This window comes from Vespula pensylvanica, chromosome 18, assembly GCF_014466175.1.
Source record: "Vespula pensylvanica isolate Volc-1 chromosome 18, ASM1446617v1, whole genome shotgun sequence".
In the NCBI taxonomy this organism is placed as follows: domain Eukaryota; kingdom Metazoa; phylum Arthropoda; class Insecta; order Hymenoptera; family Vespidae; genus Vespula; species Vespula pensylvanica.
In genome coordinates this window covers 1,712,569-1,729,290 of record NC_057702.1, presented here as the reverse complement: position 1 = coordinate 1,729,290, position 16,722 = coordinate 1,712,569, and the positions used below count along the sequence as shown (strand labels likewise).

The 16,722-nt window shown below is 34.6% G+C and overlaps 1 protein-coding gene across 13 annotated transcripts in view; it reads right to left on the bottom strand.

Annotated features, from left to right (window-relative positions):
- Window positions 1-16,722, bottom strand: part of LOC122635338 (lachesin-like) — a 60,293-nt gene that overhangs the window by 27,812 nt on the left and 15,759 nt on the right. For 9 of the 13 annotated variants that reach the window (XM_043825441.1, XM_043825446.1, XM_043825440.1 and 6 more), the window contains 2 exons: window positions 15,894-16,191; window positions 15,374-15,617 (listed from right to left, as the gene is read on the bottom strand). The gene's annotated coding sequence lies outside the window, so the exon portion shown is untranslated. Of the gene's footprint in view, window positions 1-12,512; window positions 12,783-15,373; window positions 15,618-15,893; window positions 16,192-16,722 lie in introns of those variants that run through there. The other 4 variants (XM_043825448.1, XM_043825451.1, XM_043825453.1 and 1 more) reach the window with 3 other exon arrangements.

The following is a 16,722-nucleotide window of genomic DNA, read 5'->3' as shown; positions in this document are numbered from 1 at the left end:
GTATATATATATATATATATATATATATATATATATATATATGGACGATACGATCCGCAAAGAGCGGCCATTATCCATTACCCGATACCACGTAGGAACCCAAAATTCTCGTAGAGTAGACGTGTAAAGTTACGAAAGGAAAGGAGGAGATACTCCATACATGTATGTGTATGTGTATATAGACAGATATATATGTATACGTATATATAGGTTACTCCTTACAGTCTAACACGTAGATTCTCTAATTAGTGGACCGAGATAGTAGACATTAGTGGGTGAAAGTTGCCCCCTCGAATGGCTCTACATCTACTCCACACAGTTATCGGCTTTGCTACTCGAAAAACATTATTTTTAGCTAGCCTTAGAGTGTCTCTTTTCTTCTCAATTCACAACAAACACTTCTTTTCTTCTCATTTCGATCGGATAGAAAAAAGGCGGGAAGAAAAGCACGTGGTCTAATCTACTTATACTTTTGTGTGATATGTACATATATAACGATCGAATAATATATGCATAGATAATGATAACGTACGTGTCTCTTTTGTGTTTCTTTGTGTTTTTATGCGTTGAAAAAAAAAAAAAGGAAATAAAATTATTTTATGTGAAAAGTTATACAGGATGGGCCAAAAGTTTCAAGGTAATTTTAAAAATCAATTACGCTTTTTCGAGACTTTTTATAAGCTAATTTTTTTTCAGATTGTAAAACTACGAGTCTAAGAACTTTCAGGAGGGCCCATCCTGTAGTATTATTTATACTTAAAAAAGTAACCATATTTATGTTGATTTTAAGTTTCATCAGAATAAAACGTAACGGCATGATTACTTATACTGTATTAACTATAATTATTTATATATGAAAAACTATGGATACACAAAAGTGACAATGAATTCTCTAGCAAGAAAATGAAATCAAACTAATAAGATACGCATATACATATGCATATATACATATGCATACCTGTAATTTGAAAGTTAGAAAATATAGAGAGAGTTAACATGTTACCTTCTTTTCTTTTTCTTTTAGAGAGAAAAGAACGAAAAAATATTCCAAGTGCGAACTAGATACGACTCACTCTCTATATTCTTGAATTTCCGAGATTCAAGATGTTCGGATTAAAGAGAGAGAAAAAGAGAGAGAAAATTAAAAAAAAAAAAAAAAGAAAAGAAAAGAAAGAAAAAAGTAGAAAGAAAAGAAAGAAAGAACGAATTCTGCGCGACTCGTTTGTTCGTAGATATTTCTCTACCTTCTTACGGTCCCACCAATGGCTTGTTTTTCGAAGTAAAAGGTATGAGTGAGTAAAAGTCAAATCCGTCGATATATTCGCAAAGTTGTGAAATCTGAAGTGCTCCTATTGTTGGAGAAAACCACTAATTTCTACTTCCTCTTGACGCTTCTTTCTCTTTCTCTCTCCCTTTCTCTCACCCTCTTTCCTTCTTTCTCTTGTGCGCGCAATTTCATCGAATGCACACATGCACACACAGAAAAGAAAAAGAGAGAGAAAGGAACAAGAGACAGGCATACATATCTAAGTATATTTCCGTTAAAAAGCGAACTCCAGGTATTATATACGTATTTTTTCTTCTTTTCTCTCTATCTACCTACCTACCTATCTATTTATCTATCTATCTATCTATCTATCCATCTACCTATCTATCTATCTATCAATCTCCGCTTATAGAATCTCGGAGAACGATGACTTCGACTTTGTTCTTAAGATACGAATTCGAAACGAATGCGGAAAGATCTTTCGAAGAAAATAGAAAAATAGAAGAAGGAGAAGAAAAAAACAAAATTGGAAAAAAATGAAGGATCCACTTTCCGTCGACGTTCTCTCCTTCGCGTTTCTTCCTTGCACGTAACTCAAATCCTGCGTACATACATAGGTACATACATACATACATACATACATACATACATATGTATATATAGGCGATGCTATATAGACGTAGCCGGTGCAAGTTTCTAAATCTAAAGTATTTACGTCGGTCCGTGAAAAAAACACGGACTTGTACTTCCTGACTCGCGCGTTGCTTCTTTCCAAGCAGTCTTCTTCCTTTCCTCCTCCCCTTTCCCCTTTTCTTCTTCTTTCCTTCGCTATCTTACGAAGGCAGTTACTCTAAGTAAAGGTATCTCCTTGAAAATCGAAGGCAACGTGAGCTATACACGCTACTCTCATAAATCCAAATACTTTCTGACATTGAAAAAAATCCTCGATATTTTTATCCCAAACAACGAACGCTCGCCAATTCTTTCTTTCTATCTTTTTCTTTTTTTACTCATTCACTCACTCACTCACTCACCCACTCACTCTTTCTCTCTCGGATATACCAGATAGAAAGAATAAGAGAGATCGATTCTATCTCGATCCTATCTCGATTAGAGTTCGATTAAGAGCCTCTTGCGAGTCGGAAACGTGTACAATTCGTTAACTCGGAACAATGGATTGTGTTGGTATCCTACTTTCATGAAATACGTATATACGCAGACACACGCATATAAACTTATATATATATATATATATATATATATATATATATAGGCATATATATATATATATATATTGCCTGTTCTTTATTACTATCGCCAATTAAACCAAGGAAGATTCCTTCGTACAAACTGAAATCTCAAACTCAAACAGCCGCGATTTGTACAATTCAAAATGCATGAACAAGATATTAGGTATTGTGATAGTCATAGTAGTAGTAATAATAGTAGTAGTAGTAGTAATAGTAGTAGTGTAGTAATGGTAGTAGTAGCAGTAGCAGTAATAGTGGCAGTAGTAATGGCAGTAGTAATAGTAATAGTAATAGTAGTAGTAGTAGTGGTTCGTTTAATATACATATAATTGACGTGAAAATTAATGTTCCGATTATACGTATGCGTATAAAAATGAGATATCTGTAATACGTACGTATCTATCTATTAAACGATTTTCGAATGGTGGAAATAAACGGGCAGCATCAGCAGCATCGGCATCAGTAACGCCAGATTGATGCTATGCCATCGAGAGTCACGTGTTTCTCTTTCTCTCTCTCTCTTTCTCTTTCTCTCTTTCTGTCTCATATTTTTCCTATAAATGTCGTACACATTAAATCGAATCGGTACGTGAATCCGTCCATATATGTATGTATATATGTACCCATGAGCTTTTGCTAGAAAATGAAACGTTTCACCGCCTTCGGCCAGCGCCAGTGAGTATGAGAGAGAAAGAATACGAGAAAAAGAGAGAGAGAGAGAGAGAGAGAGAAATAGAGAGATAGAGAGATAGAGAAAAGGGTGAAATTAAAAGCGTGTGGGTAAAAACACGAAGAGTTGCGATCGACAACGAATAATCGATTATATGAATAGAGAATATCGTTCGGCTTGTCGACGAACGAGAACAACACGTTGCACGCTAAGGGATTCGAGGATGAAATACCAGTTTCGGTAAACTTTAAATTTAGTCTTGGTACCTTTAGTCAGCTTAATATGAGAGGATTAAATAAGAAGGTACGCGATACTTTAGCTGTACGACGTTAAATTCCTCTTAATCGTCTATGAAAGACTATGAAGAGGAAGGAAAAGTTATTATTATATCTATGTTCGTTATAGTCGTCATAATTAATCGATCTTAACACGTTAAAATTACAAGATAATTATTCTCTGATATATTAAAGTATACTTAAACATTGATTTTTCAAATTACTCGGGAAGATCTTTTGGCCATCTTGTTGGGGGGAAAAAAAAAAAAATGATAATATGTCTATGTACTTCGTGAAAATATGAATGAAAGCAATAAAACTTTGATTGGTTGCTAAAAACAAAATCTAGTATTATCTAAATATACTAAATATTTTAAGGATATTTTTTTGTACTACTTATTATTAATTTCTTTTTTGTTTTAATAAAAGAGATATACGAAAGATAATTATTTTCTTTGTTGCTCTTTGCGGTATGGCAAAACGTGTTAACCCTTTTATCCTTTAAATGATCGGTATTACATCGCGAATGTACGTAAAAGGAACCCGAGGGTTTATACACAAGCAGCATCTTTAATCTCAAAAATGAGGAAGGTTTTATTAAAGCTTATCTCGTTGTCTTCGGCCATGTGAGATTCTCTTTTCAACGGAACGGTCAAAAACTTATCTCTAAAATGCATTTCTTTTCTTTTTTCTTTTCTTATCCCCTCCCTCCCCCCTCTCTCTCTCTTTTTATACTTGTTTATTTTTTTATCAAAAAACTATTGTATGACAAACGAAATTCTAAATTTAGCATATCATTATTTATTCACGTCCGCGAAAATGATAATTAATAATATCGACTGACACTTGAACATATAAAAAAAGAAAAATAAAAAGAAAATTCATGACGTTAAAATCATTCGTTCGTGACAAATGAAAATGAAATTTTCATCAATGCCATTCATAGTATATCCTCTTAAAGTAGTGTTCTAAATTCTTTAAATACGTTGTTATCAATAATATCGTTCGTTCCATTATTCGCTCGAAACGTTACAACGGTATTTGATCCAATTTTCATTTATATATCGACTCGAAAAACCAATGAAAAATAAAAAAATAAAAATATCGATCAAGTATCATTTAATCTTTATTTTAATATCTAAGTATCTATAGCTCAATTTCATATTTGATGATATTCCTTTATTAATCGTTACGAATTCATTTATGATTTGCAACATAACATCACAGAGTGAGAGAGAGAGAGAGAGAGAGAGAGAGAGAGAGAGAGAGAGAGAGAGAAAGAGAGAGAGATAGTTTTGTCTGACTTTGTCTCAATGAAATAAAACTAAGAAGACCAGTATGTGTTCTTTGATACCCAACGCACATTCCAACTCTTTAATGTACTAGAAGAATGTTTTCATGGCTCGAAGTATTTGAGCATTGCAAGCAAGCCGTGCATTCATATCTCACGGAAATGTATGTAACGCGAGTATGATAGTAACAGCGTCCTAGTCTAATGAATAAATCCTCAAGTTTTTTAGACGCTAGAACTTCTCAGCAAGGAGGCGGCGACATCCATTCCAGACGGGTATCAAAATTATTATATCGTTGTTATACATCGAGAAATTGAAACCGATGACACACCATATTATTATTATAGATTGTCTTGAAAAGTTTACAAATCTTCGAGAATCGATGTGGATGGGTATATTAAAATTTTTTAAAAACTTCTCTATACATAAGAATGTATATAATATATATATATATATACATAAATAATAAAAAAGAAAAAAAGAATATATCGAAATAGAAGCAAACGAGGCGACATATTAGATCATTTAGAAAGTTTATAAAATTATCTGAAGTTTCGAAATTTATGATATCATTTTCGTGCAAGGTATATTAAACATTCTTTAGAATTTACCGAGGTAGAAGGTAATAAATATAAAGAAAAAGAAAAAAAAGAAAGAAATATCATCTAAAAGATTCTAAATATTCGTCGATTTATTTCGATTACCTCGAACGACGTAACGAAAGAAAGGAAGAAGGGGAAGAAAGAGAGAAAGAGGGAGAGAGAGAAATAGATGCGAAAAATAATGCATTTTCTTCTTTACCAAGAAAAATAACTCGGAAGGTATGTTAGTAGACAGTCGGGAGCATGATCCCAAAAAAATGTTCGAAGGTTCACGATTGACGACGATCTACTATAATACACACAGAAAGACAGAAAGATAGAGGGGAGAAGGGAGTACAATTTATTTCACGTACAGGAAAATCTATTTGGCTATTATTACTTATTCGAGTATTTGACGTTTCAACGAATTAACGTGAATTTCACAGTAGAGATATTCCTCTACAATGTTGAAATCTGTTGAAATCTGTGGAAATCAATGATTCGAAAAGATCGAGACGATACGAGTTACATTTGAAGCATAACGATTGAAATGGTACACTACCGTGCTTCTGTAGCTATAGCTGTAACTGTAACTGTAGCAATAGCTGTAGCAGTTGTGCTGTGCCATTGAAAGTGTTTTATACTGATAAAAAATTTATTAAACATCGAACAGGATTTACTACTCTTGTAATATATAAACGAATATATACGCGCGAACATATACACAGAGTGCTGCTAGAGAGGGGTGACGACGACGACGACAACGACGATGACGATGACGATGACGATGATGATGATGATGATGATGATGATGATGATGATGATGATGAGTGATGTGTAGAGAGATCGGTTATTGCGTATTTCGCGTACAAATTTAAAATACTCATCGAAGCTTCGTAATCAAATTCGTACACACGTTCGGCGAGTATGCATTAAAAAAAAAAAAAAAAAAAAAAAAAAGAAGGAAAATAAAAAAAATAAAAAACAAAAATAAAGCGAAAAAGAAAATAAAGAAAAAAATATATATTAATTTATATTATATGTAAAAGATTCGATTTGTTTTCATCATAAACATTATCAGATAAATAGGTATGGAATATAAGAAAGAGAGAGAAAGAGGTGGGGAGGGTGAGAAGTATGAAAATGGAAGAAAAAGTGAATGAGATGGAAATAGCCGGAGAATTTTAATTTGAACCTACTACGAAGCTTAGAAACACACGGATAAAACATACGGATTAGCGATACTCGTTTCTCGAGCGAAAAACCGCAACGCAATCTAACTTCGTTCAATAGATGGGAGAGGGTTGTGGGGGAAATGGTGTTGGTACAGAAGAGGACCATGCACATCGACATAGAGAGAAAGGGAAGGAGAGGGAGAGACTGAAAAAGAAATTAACAGCTCATTAGAGTGTCGGAGACTAGCGAAACGGAACAAAGCGGATGGAAAAAGCTTTGATATGAACCACATGTTAATAATAACCTAAGGCTTCTCGTATTATAAACAAAATGATTCACATTCGTCTTCGAGTACGAGAAAGAAAAGAGAAAATGTTTTTCATTTGTTTGAACGAATTTCTCTATATCTTTTAATATTTCATATAATCAATATTTATCTTAAATAACGGGATTAACTCTTTCCACGTCGTATTTAGTTTTTATTATAGGACAGATGTGTTTATTCGTTGGTTAAAATCGATGACCAATGATAGATAAAACGGTTATCTCTTTTCAATTCGATGTATCGATTTTTGATAAACCCGTATTTGCGATATTACTAGCGATCTATTTGTACTTAGTTTATTTTTATCTTTAAAGCACTTTTATCGAATTAAGTTTGGTAAAGTAGAGAATCCAAAGGTACGATTTTACTGGACGATCGATTGGATCACATTTATGGAAGTTGAATGATCGAAATCGAATCTTATTGTTGGATATAGGTATATACGAGAGAATTTTTTCTCAGTTAAAAAAAAAGGTTAAAAAAAAAAAAAAAAAGAAAAAAACAAAAAAAATAATAAAAGAGATTATAAAAATACCACCGAAAATCATAGCTAAATTTCGGTTTAAATATCTCGATCAATTTGTCGTTAAAACATCGTTTCAATATCACGCACAGATACGCTCGAGCAAACACATACACGGTCATTGTTAATAATGATGAAAAATAAATGTTACGTAAAACGTAGAAATAATATATATGGCTAAGTATTCCCTTTAAACTACGTCGTTAAATCGTCGAAATGATAACGTATTTCCTGTCGAGAAATACCTGTCCATTCTCTTTGACGTAGACGGAAAAAAGAGCTTTTCAACGTTCCGGATAAGCTGCGATTGGATTTATTCTTTTTTGGCTTCGACGAAAAGCATCTATAATAATTAATAGCTCGTAGTATTATTACATATCGAAACTCCACGAAGACAGTTCAAAATATGATTTGCTCAAAAAAGAAAAAAGAAAAACGAGATAGAGATAGGCAGAAAGTGAGAGAGGGAGAGAGAGAGAGAGAGAAACGATCAAATCTTTTTATCGTGCTACATTCTTACCGTGATAATATAAAATTTACAAAAAGTTTAACACATCCAACCTCTTGTGAGAAGATATATACATATATATAAGATTATATATATATATATATATAACTTTACAATGTATGAGATATAGAAATACATATTTACATGTAGGTACTCTATACATGCTGATACACGTACGCACGTTCGACGTTTCAAAAAATTCTGTGTCGAGAAGTAGCTCGACGTTTCGTATATTAAAGTACGCTAAAGAAGATCGTATAATGCGACGGAAAAGTTATCCGAGGAAAAGAAGAGAGAGGGAGAGGAGGAGGAGGAGGAGGAGGAGGAGGAGGAGGAGAGAGGTAGAAGGGATGGGATGATCGACACTAGGAAATATAACTTATGATATATACATAAAGTTCGAGTTTTTAAAACGGTCGATCAAATTCGTTCACTATTCGACATAAGTCAACATAAGAAAAGGAGGAATATAACAGAAGCATAGAAAGAAAAATCTGTATAGAAAGATAACGTTATTTGAGAGAGAAAAAAAAAGAGAGAAAAAAAGAAAAAGAAAAAAGGGAGAAGAAAAAAAATCAAGCAACTTAGTAATTCTTTATCTTGACGAGTTATCCTTAAAAGATATCCTCACCGTTCAACGTGACAAATACGAAACGCCCGATTTAAGTACCGAAGTAGTGCATTCCCTTAATGTGCATTCTCAGCGCATTTCTATGTCTCGAGGAGAAACATAGAAGGATTACATCGTTCCTGCGACGCGTCCCTTTCCCTACGTGAACATATAAGTGTGTCTAGATCTCTCAACGAGAATCACTATGTATATATACATAGATATGGTAGAGAGATACATACACATACATATATATATATATATATCTACATTTGAATCTTAAATAACAAAGAAGCATAGATTCTGCGTTTAGAATAATCCGAAACCTATGAATTTCTCCTATAGAAAATCATTTCATCTTCTCTCTCTGCATCTCTCTAATAATGTAATTTTCCAATTTTTCTTTGAGCCAATGATCGTTCGAGCGAAGAATGATAAATTAAGATATATTCATACACGTTTGAGCAACACAAAGAAGCTATGGATTCGAAACCTATAAATATCTTGTAGAAAATTATTTCATTCTTTCCATCTGTCTTTCTCTCCTCTCTCTCTCTCTCTCTCTCTCTCTCTCTCTCTCTCTCTCCATCTTTCTTTCTCTCTAATGTAATTTTCTACTTTTTCTTTAAGCCGATGATCGCTCAAGGAAAAGTGGTAAATTAAGATACGCGAAAAGCACGAAGCACACGGAGGGGCTTTTCTCTAAGCACAGCGACGCGTGTCTATGACGTATGAAATATATAGGAGGAGTAGTAGGTACGCGCATGAGCCAGACGCGTGCAGAGCATTTAATTATTGTCTGTCAGATGGGAAAAGGATAAAGACGTCCCAGCAGTGCGCTGAGGGGGTATTATAAAATCGACTCCGAACGAACGTACAAAATTGAAGAGCCCAATTTATCGAATAGGAACTTATTGTTTTTCTATCTAAGGCTCGGTTCAATATCGTTATCGTCGATCGGAAAGAAGAAAACGAGAGAAAGAAAGAGAGAAAGAGAAAGGCACTCGTTTTATGTGAACAAAGATTTTTTCTATTCCTATTTCTCTTTTTTTTCATTTTCTCTTCTTTTCTCTTTTCTTTTCTTTATTCTTTTCACTATATTTGTATATCGACTTGTACAATGCAAGGAAGAAAAAACCAATAGAGATCATAGTTCTTCGGTTCATAAAAGATAACAAATACCGTAGATTCTTTACTGCCGTGATATTAATCATAAAAGCTTTTGGCTTTATTAATAAATGTAATTTGCGATTGACGGATTTATAATGTACATCTCGCCATTAATAATAAATAATATTTCTAAAAACATGTATCTATGTCTCGTTTATCGATCCTCAAAATGTTCCACTATTATTTTTGGCTTCGTTCTCGACATCGTTAACGTTGTTGTCGTTGTCGTCGTTGTCGTCGTCGTTGTCGTCGAGACATATTTTATTTAAAAAACGTGATAATAACGAGTAAAAATATATACGAATACCTATATATATTCAACCAGGTAGAGAGGGAGAGAGAGAGAGAGAGAGAGGGAGAGAAAGAGAGAGATGAACGAACGCGGTAAAAAAGACTGTTTTTATATACTAACAAATATTTTATTTACTTTTTATTTATGCTTTCGTCGCGTATCAAGTTGGTTTGAAGCAGTGCGCTCTGCAACAACATTCGCGCGGTGCGACGTTTAAAATTATGGCTTAACAATGAGCACGCATTACAAAGGAGAACCGGCGCCAGGAAAGCGGGTTAATTCTATTTTTATATGTCGTCTCGCGCCCGCCTCGCATAATGCATAATGTTATAGAAAATGCACAAATGCAATAACGTCGAATCGCGCGGATTATAATGACGTTCCGTAAGAATATTCAAGATACTATTATGTAGTACTACTATTACTACTAGTACTATTATTACTAGTATTACTACTACTGTGTTATACCGTGTCCATCCTAAGCAAGTTCAACCTCTCGAGAGACTGTAGAAATGTGATGATACCTTCATAAACAAAGAGGACAAAAGAGAAGAATACCGAAAGAGAAAGAGAGAGAGAGAGAGAGAGAAAATAAAACAAATAGATAAACGAAAAAAACAACCGACTCGTTGTAACGTTAATATGTTGTGAAATATAAAATAGCCAGCTGTGTATACGATATGATATCAGTACGTAGTGATATTGCATTGTTTTTTATTTATCTTTTTGCTTCCCCTTTTTTATTTGAACTAATAACCAAATTTATGAACTACCACCGGGTCGGTCCGTCGTCTTTCTCTACTTCGTCCGGAATGAATGAAAAATCCGTATACGTATATACATACATGCATATCAATTTAATCGTAAAGATCCTTTCGATCGTTCATCTCTCACTTACTTTATATTATCGATAAAAAATAATATTCGTATATATGTATGCATTAAATATATATATATATATATATGATACGTGGCAAAATGAAAAAAAAAAGAAAAAACGTCTCGTACGATCCAAACTTGACCGCGCGCACATCACCCTATTTCGAAACTTTAATATCGTCGTACGTCTGATGAAAAGTGCAATAGGTATCCTGTAAAAAGAAAGAAGAAAAAGAAAAAAAAAGGAAGAGAGAAAAAGAGGAAAAAACGATGTTACTTCGCCCCTTGAATCTTACAAGTAGTCGAGAGAGAAAGAGGAAGAGAGAGACAGGAAGAGAAGGAGCGCGTACTCCTCCGTAATTATACGCGTTGCATCTATCGTTTCTCGATTTGAAAAAAAAAAAAAGAAAAAAAAAGAAAAAACTTTTCAAAGTTGCGTTCTCTCTCAATCCTCCGATTATTAATTCTATCCCCATCAATTATGTTCCTCCCCTCGAGAAGAACTTTTATCCCCGGCAACACAAGAACGAAATTTAATATTCTTACGAATATTACGCGCGCTTCGCTTGTATGTACGACGGACCACCATCACCACCACCCTTTTCCCCACTTTTTCCTTTACCACCCCTACGTGTAATATCATATTTCTTTTTCTTTTATTATTTCTTTCTTTCTTTCTACCTTTTTTTCTTTCTTTCTTTCTTTGTTTCTTTCTTTCTTTATTTTTTCTCTTGTTCTTGTTTAGTTACAACATTTTTTCACGATTATTTGAAAAAGTAAAATTTCGATCAAAAGTAAAATTCCTTTCTCTTGTATTTTAACGATACACAATCACGAAGATTTCCTTTTTTTACTTTTTCTTGAGTTTTGCTCAAGAACGAGAAAGTAAGAGAGAAAGTAATATTCATTAACGATATATGTATCCATCCACGGTATAAAAAAAAAGAAAAAGAGAAAAACAAGAATAAAAAAGGAACAAGAAAATCTAACGATACTTCTCTTACTCAAAGATAAGTCTGATTTCTGTATAATAAAACGCACAATATAATCCTGAAAAGTATAAAGCATTGGCATTCTTCCTTCTCCCATGCTATTCACGATCGCATAGAAAATGCAAAGTACGAATCTCTCTCTCTCTCTCTTTCTTTCTCTCCCTCTCTCTCTCTCTCTCTCTCCTTCCCTTCCTCTCTCTCTCCCTCTCTCTTTCTCTCTCTCTCTCTCTCTCTATCTATCTCCCTCTCAATTTTTCTCTGGAATTGTAAAAATTCTCTTGCCCGTTCCTCTGCCTCTCCTTCTTCCCCCTTCCCCCTCCCGACTCATCATAACGATCGTAATTATAATTTTTCATAACGCAGGAATTGGACGAGAAGTGAACAGAAATAAAATAAAACATAAAGAACAAAATAAAAAAAAAATAATTAAAAAAGATGCAAAAAAAAGGACGTAGAAGAAAAAAGAAGAAAATTCTAGCGTAAAATTCGAAATAACGAGGAGGGTTAAATTCCATGAGAAGAACGTCCTCTCGAGGGGGAGAGAAAAAGGGAGAGAAAAAGAGAGAGAAAGAAAGATCGTGCTAAATGAATTAAAACAAAACAAAACAAAGCAAAAGAAAATTTAAAAGAAAAAAAAAAGGAAGAAAAGGGAGAAAATTAAAACAAAGAACAATTAAAATTTAGAAAACAAGCTCGACAAACCTCGAATATTTTCCCATGTAAATTTGAACATGTCGTGATTGGCCTCTCGCGAAACGTCGACAACAATAATGATTAGCATGAGGAGCACATCAGGTTGGGGCAGATAAAAATTTGTTGCTCATGGTAAACGAACACACGTGATTGGAGGAACGCGGCACGCGTACCGGACGTGACCGTACAGACTGAGAGATGCCGGTAAACTGATCGGGATCCTGATGGTCCTCTCCTACTACTCTACCTCTACCACCTCCTCCTCCTCCTCCTCCTCCTCCTCCTCCTCCTCTCCTCCTCCTCCTCCTCTTCCTACTCTTCCAACAGAACTCCCTATCCTCCTCCTACTCTCCTCGTTCTTCCCCTCTCTCTCTTCTTCCTCTCCTCCTCCTATATCCTTGTCCTCATCCTCCCATTCCTTTTCCTCTTTCTTCCCCTTTCCTTTTTCACCCTTTCCCTTCCTCCTTCTTCTCTCCATCGTTCCTTCTCATCCTCCTACTCTCTTCCTACCCCGTTCCTCCATGGAGAAAACTGCACAGGACGAGACGCGCACGCTCGTCGAAACAGACTGAACGAGAAAGAGAGAGAGAATGAGACAGACGGGGAGAGAGAGAGAGAGAGACAGAGAGAGACAGAGAGAGAAACAGAGAATTAGAAAGCAAATCGAAAAGAGAGGTGAAAGAAGCAAAAGGACGAAGTGAGGAAGAAAGAAGAAACGAATGAGAAAAAGAAAGATAGACGGAGAAACAGGTAGACGGAAAGAGAGAGGGAAAGAGAAAAAGAGAGAGAAGAGGAGATCAGGCCTGATTTAATCGCAAAGGCGGCAGGACACCACCAGGACGCGACACGGTGCCGTTGCTGCTGCTGCTGCAACTTCAAAGGATAAAAAGCTCCGGTAATTTGCACCGGTACAGGAGCAAGGACAAACGAAAGAAGCTATCTTTATAGCTACTACCGGATATGCGTAATATTCGTTGAATTATTTTCTTATGAGATTTCGACGATCCACAGTTAGATCATCCTAAGATCTATCACTAATCTCTCGATCTTATGATATTTATCGAACGTGAATAAAATATTTTGTTAAGATCATGATCATCCCTATCTTATTTCATTCTTTGTTCGACATTTACGGTTCGAGAATCTCGTTAATTAAGCCATCATCAAGGAAAATCTTTACTCTTTTAACGAAAGCGCTCTCGTTACAGATATTTATGCGGGTTTTCGCGAACTTAGCAAGAACAAAGCAACCAGAGAGTTCCTCTTGGTCCTCTTTCCTACACACATACAGAGTCGACCTTTAATAAATATCATTTCTCCTTGGAGCTTGGACATCGAACCGCACCGCATCAAAGACACTTCATTTCGTTCTATTAATGATATACCACATAGAAGAGAAACAGGAAAAGCTTAGGCGTCAACATACCCCTACACCCATCCTATCCTACACTACGTACCATTACAACAACGCGTTCCTAATGGAGTAAATCTATTAATTTTCTTACCCTCGCGACTTGAGATATGTTCTCGAATTTGATTTATTATAATATCTCCTTAGGCGTTACTTTGTAAGACAAGAACTACGTACAACCCTTTGGAATTCGAATTATCGCGCTCAGATTATCTCATCGTCTTTTTACCTTTCCTTATTTTGATATACTATCTACGATTCATTCTATGATGAGTCATAGATATGACGAGACACTAACTTAACTCAAAATTAGTAATGTCAATAGACTGATCTTTTGATGTGAATTATTACAAATAAGAAACAACTACATAAGATTGATTAAAATTATTCAAAATTATCTACAAGAGGGAGAATATCAAAGAATAATTCCACGTATTCAAGAAAATCTTTATATCAACGTAAAATACTACGGTTCGTTGGTAACCTTGTACGTGTCGAACATAATAAGGCTAATACAAGAATGGCTAGTACTCTCTCCGCTCGTACAACCGCTGCGTCTGGCGCAGAACAAAATATAGGTGTATGTTCATGCACACCAAGAGATATATTTCATTTTCAGAATACCCTAGCCACACACACAGAACTTGATTCTTCGACGAGTATAGGATGACAATACGTTGAGATGATGTAAGGATGTACATATACATGTAGATATATATATATATATATATATATATATGCATATAATATATACGTATATATATATATATATATATATATATATATACACGTATATAGGTGTGTATTCCTCGTTCAAAACTACGAGTTCCGTTCATCCATTCCCCTATCAGTTCATGTTCTGCAGTGAGAAAACTAGAAATCAAATTCGTTACAATTAGACGCTATTTAGTAGCTCTCAAACCAGCGGGAGCTCGTTTAAACTCGTTACTGGATCCGGCAATTTCAATCTGTATGCGAGTGACTAAGCAAATGTTCGCTCAAAATATTTGCCGACTAGATAGATAGATAGATAGATAGATAGATAGATAGATAGATAGAAAGATAGAGAGAGAGAGAGAGAAATATATATATGTATATGTGTAAGTGTATGTGTATATATATATATATATATATATATATATATATATATATAAGAGGACGGTGTGTTAGAAACATGTATATATATATATATACACACATACACACACCTAGGTATATACAAGTAGAAACGAAAGGATCGAAGAAGCAGGAAAACTGTTTCTACTATTATTATGATTTCCAAAAAAAGGCCGACATGTTGCCCTGTATCGTTTTTTACTTTGTAAATACTCAACCCGATACTCTCAGTCAATAAAGCAAGTGATAAAAGAAAAAAAAAGAAAAGAAAAAAGAAACTATCATTAGCACGTCGTGTCTTCTTTTTTTTCTCTTTCCCTCCGTCTTTCTTTTCCTCTTTTACCTTTTTTCGAAGTTGTAGCACGATCACGTCAGTGTTGAGCACTTCCGCACCAATCACAGCACCTTTGTACGATTTATAGTGCTTTCGCGCCAGGTGTAACGACTCGATGCTTTCCCTCAGCACTTAGGTGTCCTAGTGACTTAGGTGCTTTCTCCAGGCAACCCTACTAGGAATGCTAGAGCTCCTCGAAGACGAAGTGCGGTGAGATGACCAGTTGACCTTCGGAAACCTTTTCTTAAATAAACTGAAAAGAAAATAAATGGAGAAAAATATATAAATGTGTGTCAAAGTTTTTTAACGAAATTTATATCGACATTAAAAAGAAAACACATGTGTATATATACATGTATGTATAATAATATGAATTCAATAACGATATAATATTACATAAGATACATACATATATCTATATCGTTAGAAAAAATTTATAAGATTACGATTAATCTTTTAACAATCATCGAACAATAATTAAAAATAAATTAGTTAACAATCATTAAGCAGTAAGGTAGATATATCGTACCCCAATTTCTTGTCGCAGTCTTTCAAGTGTCATAGCCTCTCGAAATAGATAGTTATCGGCGTTATCAGCACCTAGTGATTGATCGAGAGTCTAGGCTTTTATAATAATTACTCGATTATCCACGTATTAGAAATTGCTCCGCTGCAATTTAGGGGATAAATAAACAGGAACTACACCGGCCAGCTCGTGTTTCGGCAAGGATGGTGCTCTTAATCAATATGATTGCTTTTAAGGATGGGATTGTATTAGGGAAGGCCTTCTTCCTTCTTCTCTTTTACTACATGTTACTGGTGCTATGCTGTTAAGAGATATTAGAGTAATTAGAAGAAATATCATATCTATCGATAGGCATTGATCTTTGAAAAGATAAATAGTTATCAATATTGGTTATCGTCGAAATTAGGAAATGATCTAGTCGAAAGAAGAAAGAAAGGGAGTATATAAAAAGTGGATCTAGCGACAGCTTGCCCATCGATAAAGTTACTAAATGTTCGCCAAAGTTCATAGTAGATATATCGATAACTTTACTATCGTCGACGATAAGAAAGGGAGAGAGGGAGACATTTGAGTTTAATATACATACATATATATATATATATATATATAACTCGTTGCTTCATTCTATTTCTATTAATAGATGGTGTAATAATAATAAACGAAGCGCGTTCCAATCACAATACGATAGAGAACGCATTCTCATTAACATAGGAGCGTTTTAACGAGCAGCTAATATCGCCGAAAAATGAAATACTTCGTGCTTATGACATTCACGATAATCGAGAGCGAGAGAGAGAGAGAGAGAGAGAGAGAGAGAGAGAGAGAGAGAGAG